Source organism: Columba livia, chromosome 16, assembly GCF_036013475.1.
Source record: "Columba livia isolate bColLiv1 breed racing homer chromosome 16, bColLiv1.pat.W.v2, whole genome shotgun sequence".
In the NCBI taxonomy this organism is placed as follows: domain Eukaryota; kingdom Metazoa; phylum Chordata; class Aves; order Columbiformes; family Columbidae; genus Columba; species Columba livia.
In genome coordinates this window covers 3811872-3823500 of record NC_088617.1, presented here as the reverse complement: position 1 = coordinate 3823500, position 11629 = coordinate 3811872, and the positions used below count along the sequence as shown (strand labels likewise).

The following is an 11629-nucleotide window of genomic DNA, read 5'->3' as shown; positions in this document are numbered from 1 at the left end:
AGGACAGCCTAGTATCCCACTCCCTTCAAAAGTCAGTGTAGGATTTAGGCTCCTGGATCTATCTGTACCTCCAGTGGTGCATCTGATGGGTTTGGCTTATTTATTGAATTATCCGTAAGATTTATTTTTGTGGGATTTACTTTGATTTTCAGAATCTGGGTCCTAGACAAACAAATTCTCTATTCAGTTCAACTAGGCACTCCAACATATTTTGTTTGCACTAGCTACACTCCGTTGCATTAGTAATGTCCCATCATATCATATTAGTAGTCTGCTTTGCTAATACAGGGAAAGTCATTCACGCAGTACAAAGTCTACTTGTTTAGCGGTTGTTTTCCTTTTTATTTCATTGTAGACAGAGGCCTTGAGCTCTGGAGGGGAATTTCTTCAACACTTCAGGTTAGATTTGTCCAATGGGATAACAGGAAGACATTTTGTTTCACTTAAATCTGAAGAGGGAAAATATAAATACGCCTTTTTCTTGCTTTTATCTTTCCACATGGAAAGAGACTGTTAGAGTGATTTTACTTAACTGAAAGTAGTTCAGCTGGCTGAGGTTTTTAAATGTGGGCATTTCAACTGCTTTTTCTTTAACAAAACAACAACAACAAAATCCCCAAACCCAAAATGGAGGAACAATGTTTGGAGGACACCAAAAGAACAAATTCTGCTCCTCACACTTTTGTTTCTGCATCTCTCTATTTGCCTCAAAACTGTTGCCTGTTTGTGCTGAGTATGTATCGTTTACTAGGGACCCAGAATTAATTTTATCATTGTATTTTCATCTACTATCAAATAACAAAGGAGGAATATACTGAACTGTTTCAACAATGCAGAGTAAAATTAATTCAAAAATTAATATTATCCCAAAATGTAGTCTATGGACTAGATAATTCTCTAAGTCTGAAGTTAATGAGAAGGAAATCAATAGAATTATTAATATTAACACTAACATTAATAAAATCAAAATCCAAGTCTCCATTGACTTTTAGGGAGCCAGATTTTACCCCCCAGAATACGACATACGACATAACCAAGCAGCATCAGCCATACAACAGCTCTTTAGATCTTGATGTATGATGGACACCGAGACATGAAGAATTCTGATGAAGTGATACTACAACAGTTTAATATGTCGACTTAGTATCACTGCCCTTGTGAAGGAGACGTAAGGGCAAAAATGGGGCTATGTGTGGTGCATGCATACTAGAAAGTCTCTGGTTTGCATGGTGGCTCTATTTGCTGATGTCAGAGAGACTTCAGTGTGATATAGCATTAGTATTGCCTCACATGTCAGGTAATGCAAATAGAGAAAATTACAAGTAGTATGAGCATGTACTGAAGATGAGCTCTGTGACATCTATTATGTAGAAGCAAAATCATCTTACCTCATGAAAGACGGCAGCTTGAAGGCTAAATTTAATGAGTCTGATTCTGATCTTGTACTGGGTTAAACCAAAAGTGACTCCATTTCTGGTAATGGAAATGCACTGCCGCTAAGCAAAAGGAGTCAGGTTTATTAATGCGGCCAGCTACACTCCTGTAAAAGCTGACAGCCCACTAAAGGTTGCTGTTCATTAGTGTCTGATTTTTGACAGTCATCATAACTGTTATTAGAAAACCTCCAGCAATACTAAGTTGAGATACAAATTAAAAATAAGCCAGCGGTACCTTTAAAAGTGCCATGAGCTTTGCTTTTGGCACTGGTATCTTTGAGCAGAGGCTTACAGTTCAATTCAGACAGTTAGCAGGGTGCTGACAGCAACATGTTGGTACAAGACCGTACTTCTCTCTTTGGTTTTGTTTTAATTAAAGCCGCATTTATTTTTTAAAGCAGGTCATAAAGCTAACCTACTCTGACAACACAGAATTACATTATAAAATCATTCCATACAATAATTATAAATCTCTGCTAAAGCAAATTGAAATGAAATTGAAGTACCGGCATACGTTGCCTTTCTTCCTGATAGGAGGAATCCATCTGATTAAAATTAGCACCGACTGCTCAGATTTTTCAGTGAGGACAGATCCAGAAATGAAGCTCCGTCTTCTGCTTCCTACACCTCTGCATCAGTTAATGTGCTTTAGGTAACGTGCTTTAATTTCAAAGGATGTCCTCTAAGGCCCTAACATGTCACTTGGCTATACCTACACCATGTGCCACAACTACAATTGGTTTCAGTGGCACTTTTTTTCACCAGCTAACAACGGCACCATCCAGATGAATCCTTCCATGCTTCCAGAGAATCAGAAATGCTGGGGTCACAACTGAATGTTAGGTGAGGTAGTTTAAAACAGAAATTTTATATATATATATATGTATATATATAAATATATATATACATATATATATATAGCCAGAAGTGTTGAATGCAGCAGGCTGATTTCAGAAGGTTTATAGTCTGGGGTGACATTACTTACATTACATGTATGGAAACTATGGGATGGAATTTCCCTGAAAACAGTCCTTCCCACAAGGTTCCTGGCACTTTGGTTCCTCTACACAGCTAGAAATCCTGTGAGGACCATCTGTCTCATTGTACTTGAGTCCTTCTTGGTTGGGTTGGAAACCAGGGGCCAGACCCTTAATTTATGTAAACAGGAAGAATTGTGTTGAAACAAATAGAGAGGAATCAAGGGGACTTCTCAGTCCAAAATTATAATAAAGAAAAAGGTTTCAAAATCCCTCAGGACCTCTGAAAATTCAGATGAATTCCCTTCACAGAAGTGAGCAGGATGAGAAGAGGAGGAGGTGTTTTATTCCTTTCCTGATAGCCTGCCCAAAACAACAGACATTTTTCTGTTAAGAAGTTTACAGTCAGGGGAATCCCTTCGGTCTGCTGCAGTGAGGTACTCAGTATTTTGGCTCTTCGTTTCTCAGTGTCCCTCAGAAATGGGAACCAGAATTAGTTGCTAACTTGAGAATGTACTGAGTCAAAAATTTCAGGATTAGAGAGAACACCGTGTCTTCCAGTCTGCAAGTAAGATGCATATATGTGAGTCACACTTACAGAGAATGTCAAGGGATGTCAAGGCACAAAAAGTGGTCTGTTGGGATCCTGTGAGCAAGAGCAGAAAGCGTCAAGACCCATTTCTGTCTCAGCTTTCATCTGAATGACTGGGGATGCCTCTTCTCTCCACTTTGCGACACTTGGGTTTCAGTTTCTTGACAAGGCAAGGATTGAAGCGATGTCCTATGTCACAGAAAACGGCCTTGTATGGTGGATGGCTTTGCAAGGCTGCTTCTGTGTGTCTCTCAGCTCTCCAGCACCTTTTTCTGTTGTTGTTGAGACACATTGAATTGGTGTTTGCAACTCAGGAAGTATTACCTGTTAGGGGCAGCTCAGTGGTGTATTTTACTTTCCCCAGGTGTCTGGATTGTGGCTGTGTCAAGCTGCTGTTGTTTAAGTTTCCAGAAAACAAACAAACAAGCAAACAAACAAACAAATGACAACAAAAAAAAACACACCAAAACCAACCCCAAAACTAACAAACTAAACATAGAGCAAACTATGTTGCTGGAATAATCTATCAGGGAGGTTATGGGAGCATTCATTAACTGATGCATTGCTTGACAGGCTTAACCGGTTACCAGTTCGTTTCCAGTTGCAATGGAATCCAAATTCCCAGTTTGGGTCCCTACGCACAAAGCCCAGCATGGTTTAGATGCTGCAGCTCCTTTCATCTCTACAGATGTTGAGATCAACTGCAATCCTGCATCTAAGTGATCTGAACTTTCTGTGTGTGCGGGTGGGGTTGACATGCACCTTTGCGGATGGCAGCATTTCCTAATCAGGACCTTCAGCTTAAGCAACAACTTGCTTTTCCTAATGGTTCATTAAAGTTTATCTCTATTGCCCTTCAAAGCATCCAGCAAGGCTAGCTATTCACTCAGATTCCTCCTAAGAAATTTGCCTAGGAAAGTGGAAGCCTGGAGCATGGATGAGGATATGTGAGAAGGAACATAGTTATTCATATCTGATATGGTATGACGTTTTTAACTGATTTGCAAATGCTCCTGGTTATCATGATAGAGAAAGAAACTGAAAATATGCATACACATGAAAAATCTCCTTCCAGGATATGGAGCAACTATTGCTACTTAGATTACAATTTTCCAAACATCTGATTTCTTCACAAGGGGTGTGGTGGGAAACCAGAGAGATACTAAGTAAAATCAATCTCCAAAGAGTTAAAATTTTGAATGATAAAGAACTGTAGCTGGTATCTGTGAACTCTGGGCTCTCAGTAAACACAGCAGCTTCTGCTTCTAATTCCACTAAGTGACTTCCACTTTGTGGTGGTGTTTATCTGGGACAGCACATGAGTTTCTAAACTGGCAGAACAGGCAGCAGAAGACTTCCAAAGTATTCCTGACATTGAGCAAGTCACTTCACTTCCCTCTTTTGCTGCTCTTTGTCTGTCATACCATCCTTAAGGCCAAAATGATCTTGCTTTCAAGATCTCATTCCAAACCTTTTGAGGCAAGAACAGTGTCTATTTGCTTGTCCATACAAGTTGTAGCATGGCAGGTCCCAGTCCTGGTTATAGCCTGCAAGTGCTATTACAGAATACTTGGTAATAATGGGAAAAAAGAATGAAGTCATCCTGAGTTCTTGTCCCATTTACTCACCACCCATGGAACTTTCTATATTTGTGTTTCTAAGAGTAAAGCAGATTTGTCAGGTCTCTCTGACCCAAATTTGGAAATCTCTACTTTCTCCCCCACCTCTGCTGGCTTTGATAAAATAGGCTGCTGCCAAATCTATTGGAGGAATATTTCTCCCCTATGTCCTTTAAGTGTCCAGGAAGCTGGGCATGACATTTGAAGCCAGGAACCAGCACAGAGTTTGGCATAGAAGACTTCAGTAGCCTAGGTTACTCTCAAATCCAAAATCTGCCAAAATAACCCCAAAAACACATACAAACCAGCTCACATTTCTGTGTCTAGAATATCTATGTTTAGCTTGACTGCTTAGTGGTTTTGCGGTATTCATGAACACACAAAAGTAGGGCTTGTCCTGAAACTTAGACAATGGTTTATTTCCTGTGCAGTGATTACATACACATACTGCTGCAGCAGCTGAGAAGGGTGCATATGATGATTCTAAAGCAAGCAAAGAGTCTATGAACCAGCAAGCTGGTCTATGAACCAGCACTGAAGGAAACCCCTTTGTGAAAAAGAAATGCTCCTTGGAGGGCTCTTTCCAGTGCAGTCTGATCTGACAGGATTTAGCTATGGGTTTGCATTTACAAGAGCTTGTGGTAAATTCCCAGGCATTGCATTAAAGAGGTACCTGAGTATGAAGATGGCTATTGATTATTCAAACTGGCTGGGCCTTGAAGATCACATTTTCATGAAAGCATTCATGTCAACACACACGTGCATTGGCCAAGTACCTGCCATAAAAGTAGTTTCCACATCTTAACACTTACACATTTTCCACTGTTGCACAGCAGTTGTGATGTCTATCTGATCATGCCAATTTAGAAACTTCAGCATCTAAATATCTTGAAGATCCATTAACCAAAGAATTCAATTTCATGAACCAGTTTGAAATAAACACTTGCCCTACACTCTCTGTTTTTTAAATGTCTCAGCTCATTTGAAAACCAAGCAGATCTGAATCTCATTTAGTAGCTGAAATTCAGATAACCTGGTAACTCATAAGTGGGGATTCATATACAGCATGAGCGTGTAAAAATGGTCCTTTCAAAATCTTGCCCTCATACCAAAAGTGTTTAGAAGATAATGAGATGAACTGCTGCAGTAGTTCACCTGCTTAATTCCACAATGCAACTTTTAGTAACTGGTAGAAATAGACTGGATGTGAGAATTCTTTCAGGATAAAAAGTGCAATAATATTGTGTGTGTTGCCCAATAAGGCAACTGATAGAAATGTACAGATTCTTACTTTAGACCCAAATGTTTGAGGAAACAAATTGCCTCACTTTCGCTATTCATGTAACTCTAAAGTAAATATTCAAAGCTGCGGATTCACACTATAGACCACACTGAGTACTCTAGACCATGTATAGCTTTCCTGATTTTTACATTTCGGGTCTTCGAAAAAATATATTTATGTATATGAGTACTACGAATGAAATAATGGTCCTAGTAACATTAGTAGCAATAGACACATTCAGGAAGATTTGTGGAATCCTTCAGTCTAAAGAGACTGCTTTCTTCCCTTCCCTGGTCTACACTACTTTCTACATGTATACAGAAATATCTGTGTACTTACGTATACACACATATATATTAACACAAATCCAGCCACCAGCTCCATTTTCCAGTTACTTCCCACAATTATGTTATTTAGGAAGCTCTGATGAAAAGCTCTTTTGAAAATCCAGCTCTATTGCTTTTAGCATTTTGGCTGCAAAGCAATTACTCAGCCTGTCAGGGTAATCATCATAAATATTGCTGTCCATGGTGTTTCTACAAGCCAGTAGTAACTGGTTGGGTCAGTTCAGCTGAATTCAATGACCTTCCAAGAAAGAGTTGCATTTATACTCTGTTCCCAAACTACAGACCAGCATGCATGTAAAAATGGGCCATTGTTAAGGCATTGACCACTTTCCCTTGATTTCTGAGTCATAATCACTGACACCAGCAGATTTAAGTCACCATATATCTGCAGGTGTACTCTCTCTTTTTTCTTGCAGAATCTTGAAGTATATGAGATACCTTATGATTTCAAGAATCTGTCTGGACAACAGATACAGAAGCGTGGGCCTCAACATTCAGTCCCATCTGTATTAATTCTGAATATTTTGCACATATTAGTTAAATATTCTGTAATAGACCTAAATCCACGTTACACCGATAAGTAAACTGAGGCCCAGAACAGTGACGCTGCAAGATCATAAAATGAGTTAGTGGTGGAAACAAGAATAAAACTTAGGAGTCAGCTGCTAACCACATAAGCTATCTTTGCTGCTGGCCTGGAAAGCAAAAATAATGGTTTGGAGTCCTTCGGTTTTCATTATTAGCTTTTTGGATGAGTTTTGCCTAAGGGGAATGAGTTATTCTCTGCTGTTGCATCAGTATGTTTCACTTCAGCTGAATTATGTGTCACTTTATGGTAGGGTTGTCTTCATTTTTTCTCAGCTGTGCTTAGGGAGATCTTTGTGAACATCTTGTTTGACAAATTCTGCACCACCCACATAACCACTTTGAGGCAAACTTAGCAGAGTCAGAGACTGAGCTGGGTCCACTTATCTTTGGTGGATCTCGTCTTCTCGTGGCTAATTACAATCTGCAAGGCCCAGTGGCCAGAGCAGAGCCTGGGGCTTGGACCTAAGTACTCAGTGCTTCGCTTTGTTGTTTTGCCCTTGTGGCTTTGGGCAAGTCACCGAACTGGCTTGATAGCATGTTCACTTATGTGCTTGTTAGCTTCTAATGAAAATTTCAGCCAATGCAAAAACTATCCGCAGCAATATTTTCTTTTCTTTGAAGGGAGAAGAGATTACATTTTTTAAAAAGCCTTCTCTCACATGCAAACATTTCTTTTCTTCCTTTATTTTTTTTTAGTTTCCTGAAACCAAACATGGAAAATAAATCATATTTAAACCAAAACTGCAGTTTCCCAAAGCAAATCCAGAAAACAAATTTCTATTTTAGCAACCACTTAAAAAATAAAACAAACCCAACCTAAACAAACAAACAAGCAAAACCCCACAACAAACAAACAAACCAACCCAAATGCAAACCCAAACCCTTTCATGGCAGTTTTCAAGCAATAGTGAAGGGGCAGAGAAATGCCTGGTTTCTAACCTGCCTTGTCTTGATCCAGCTGCTTCAGTGTCCAATGTCAACAAATACTGGTGACTTTCAAAAATCTGTAGGTTGTGTTTTGGATGATATTTAGTTAAGCAATATCTCTTTTGTATAGAATAGTCTTGATTGCACTATCTAGCAGAATAAAAACAGATGGCAATGAAGTAACTATTTATCCTCCTGGTGAATTTTAATACACGAGGAAGTGAGGGCACAAAAAGACTGATTTAAACTTGGCATAATATGGTCACTGGGAGCTACGAAAGCTTTCCTCGACCAGCTCTGCTCATGTACCTAATCTTGACCCAAAGGCACTGCTGCTGCTCTAACCTTCTCCTACTTGAGCTAAAACGTCTTATTTCCACTTCCTCTTCTCAGCCTGTTCCTGGTTTGACTTCCCCTGCTCCAGCACAGCTACACACCATCTAGTGACCCAGCACAGCAGCGCAGCTGGGAAGCAGAGCTACATCCATCGGTGCAACAAGACCGAATGGACAAAAACCATCCGTGACAAATGCAGAAAATTACAGAACAGCTCACTGGAGTCCATAATCAAAGCGCTGCCAAATGTTGGGAAGTTTACTGGAGTGGGGAGAATATTAATGTACTTCTGATGAAAACCTGGCCCATGCCTATATTTGGATGTTTAGGACTTTCTGTGATTATGGCACAGCTGTTTCTGAGCCGGTAGCAGGTTTGGAGTGATGCTCCTCCATCGCATCTTCAAGGATCAAGTCTCCCTGCTTGTGTTTGTATCATTTGTGGTTACACAGAGCAAATGTTCACCCCCTGCAAAGCGATTGCTGGGGCCTACACTGTGGAATAAGCGCAGTCAATGTCAGAAACTGCTCTTGGGGGCAAAGAAGACAGTCTGGCAGAACAAAACTGGGCTCCAAACATTTCATAATTCAGTATGCTTAGCAGCTTGGGTGGATGCTGAATTTCATTATCTCTTCAAACTGCTGCAGATTTGTTCAAAGGAGCTTTCTCTTGTTGGTAGGGCCACACGAACAAGAACCAGCACGTTCACGTCTGACAATGACGTTAACCGCCTCTGGAGCGGCAGAAACAGCCACCCCAGCCAAGCAGTGCTGTCTGCCAGCCTCCGAGATAGGCCAAGCGGAGTATTCCTGCAGACACCTGCCAACCGCGATCCATCCCCTTCTGCCTCCCCTCCAGGTGAAACTCTGATTCAGCATCTTAAACAAAACCACAAAACCTGCTTGTCAGTCTGGGAGCTCTCTCGTCTCTCTCTTCCCTCTGCCACAAGACTCTACATGCAGCCCTGCTGCTGCCCAGGAGCAGGGTACATTCAGTAACAGCCTGACACCCGCTGCTGTTTGAGAAACTGCCGGGCTTTGGCTTGCTCGGGAGAGCGGTTGATGCTCCCCAGGCTTGGCAAAGCTGTCCAGACTTGCACTCCAAAGAGCGCTTTTCAGCACGTCCTGGGCTTTGTCACCCAGACAGAGCTGTATCGGGGGAATTTGTTGCTTTTCAGAAGCAGATGTCTGGTGATTCGCTTCTATCCAGGATTTTTTTTTTCTCTCACGTAATTTAATTGTATTTTATTTTTGCTAAGTGGCTTGAAGTGACAGTGAAGTAGAAACACAATGAAAGGATAATCCTGAACATAGTTATTGCTTCAAGCAGAGATGCTGGAGCCTTCCCAACCCCAGAATTGCTTTGGTCCCAGAGCAGCCTCTCTTCAGGTGGGGAGAAGGGCTGAGGGACAATTTTTAAGCTGATCGGAGTTGGCCAGAATTCATCCTCAACCTTATACAACCTTTGCCGACATTCTTATACTTGCCCGAGTCACCCTAGTCCTTATTCTAACCTCTTTTTTCTTAGTCCTTCATTTTTATGTTTAATGAGGTTCATGTATCACAGTCAAGTTTATTTACTCTCTGGAGCCTGTTGGATTTCTTCTCTCATTTTCGCTGATTTCCTAGAGCACAGAGTCCAAGTGGAGAACTAGCATAGACTTCATTCTTAAAACTCAGATGGCCTTTTTATCCTCTTCTTCTCTGACAAGTGCTTTTATTTCCTATTATAACTCTTTTTTTTTTTGTCCTGTTCTCTGTTATTAGTCAAATAGATCCATCCAAAGTATTAAAAGCAGCCTTCTCAGAGTAGAATTATTCAACTTCTTATCTCTTCCCCCAACAGAAGTGCAGGCATACAGATTTTTGAGTTAAGTGAGGAGGGCAAATATATTCGGATTTTTTTATATGATAAGAAAGGCAGAAGGAATTGTCATCCTACCTAATAAAATGAAAAATCCTGTGAAACACTGCATTTATAAAGTGGAGAAGATGAAACACCTCTTTTTCCTCTCTTTTTCTCCTAAAACAGCCTAGTCCCAGAATAAACCCACAACCTGGAATTTAAGTGCTTTCCCTGTCTAAGTGGCTGCAGTGGTTGAAAATAAACATCCCAACAACCCCAAATTTGAAATCAGATCCGAACTATGCCATCGCAGCCTCTCTCTTCCCTATCATCAGGCTACATCTAAAGATATAACTTTACACTTGAATAATCGTAAAACTGACTTTTGCACTATAGTGAATACATTTTGATAAGGCCCCAAGAATATTCCCGCAAATCAGGAGAAATAGCATAGATATGTCATTAAATCTTGAAATATAAGTTGATAGCATAGAGTAACAAGAAGATATTGATTGTATTTAGAAAGCTTTTCATTAGATTGAGCAGATCGAATTAAGCTCCTCTGCAATCACCTCACATTTCTAGCTTTCACGATGCTTGTAGAGGTCTATAGGAACCAGATCCTGATTTTTCAGAGGCTTGAAATCACATGGAAGCAAGACTCCAGCTTTGAACAGTCAGTGAAAGTGAAATTAAAAGAGAAGAAAAGTAGTATTATCCTGAGAAAGCACAATATATAGATGAAGAAACCAACTCCCACCTAACAAGAAAATGTATATTAAAGTCCAGCTTCCTCTACAGATCAAGGATAGGGCAACACCAGGACATGAAAACTTAGTTTCTTTCATTGTTTGGATACAAGTCACCAGCTTTTGGACAACTGCTTATAGAGCTTCTCCTCAAACACATCTCCAAAGTTAGCTCAGAGCTGGGTGGGTCCTTTTCTGACCTGAATCTAATCAGGTTAATGAGACTGCAGGTGGTAGCACTTGCTAATCAGTGCTTGAAGCTACAAAGGGGGAAGCTCTCAGGTCTACTTGTGTCTAAGTATATGACTGTTCTATTCTTTGTTTTGTACAGTTTTATACCAGTTGTTGTATTTGCTGCTTAGATTAGTATAAAAATGAGGTATCCCCTTACATGTTGTGTCTCTCTGCACACAGAAATAATGATAGGTGGACATAGGTGTCTCCTTGAGAGAGTCAGAGCATCATCTCAGGTGGACTGGCAGAGGTCTATGAACATTTGCTTGGAGAAGGTAAGGCTCAACTAAATACTAATGTGGCACATAAAGTACTTAATGTCTCTCAAAGATCATGTTTTAGGCTCTTGGTAGACTTGGGTACCTGCTTTGTGTTCTGGTCAGTAGTTTGAAGGAAAGGGGAGATACTTCAGGTACTTCTTTTTGCTGTTTTCTGAACAAATGAAATGTTTTAATCTAGTTAACATGCATCCTTCCCAGAACAATAATCCTAGATATGGCCTGTAGTGTTTCTGCTTTAATCTCTCTTTGTAAACAGTTTCTGCCTCTGTAAGGAATTTTCTCTGTGTTGATTTTTTTCTAGAGCTTGTAGCTTGTCTGGTAGTTTTCTAGCTCAGGTCCTGTATGTTTTTTGTGATAAGGGACCCTATGAGGATTCTACTACAAGCAAAATGGAAAGGTGAAAAAAAAGGGGCAAA

At 40.3% G+C, this 11629-nt stretch overlaps 1 long non-coding RNA gene across 2 annotated transcripts in view; it reads left to right on the top strand.

Annotated features, from left to right (window-relative positions):
* The first annotated feature begins 10846 nt into the window (after positions 1–10846).
* Positions 10847–11629, top strand: part of LOC110358955 (uncharacterized) — a 39557-nt gene continuing 38774 nt past the window's right edge. Inside the window, exons 1-2 of one of the 2 annotated variants that reach the window (XR_010466535.1) lie at positions 10847–10996; positions 11113–11207. This is a non-coding gene — a long non-coding RNA (uncharacterized LOC110358955). The remainder of the gene's footprint in view (positions 10997–11112; positions 11208–11629) is intronic. The other variant, XR_010466534.1, reaches the window with a different exon arrangement.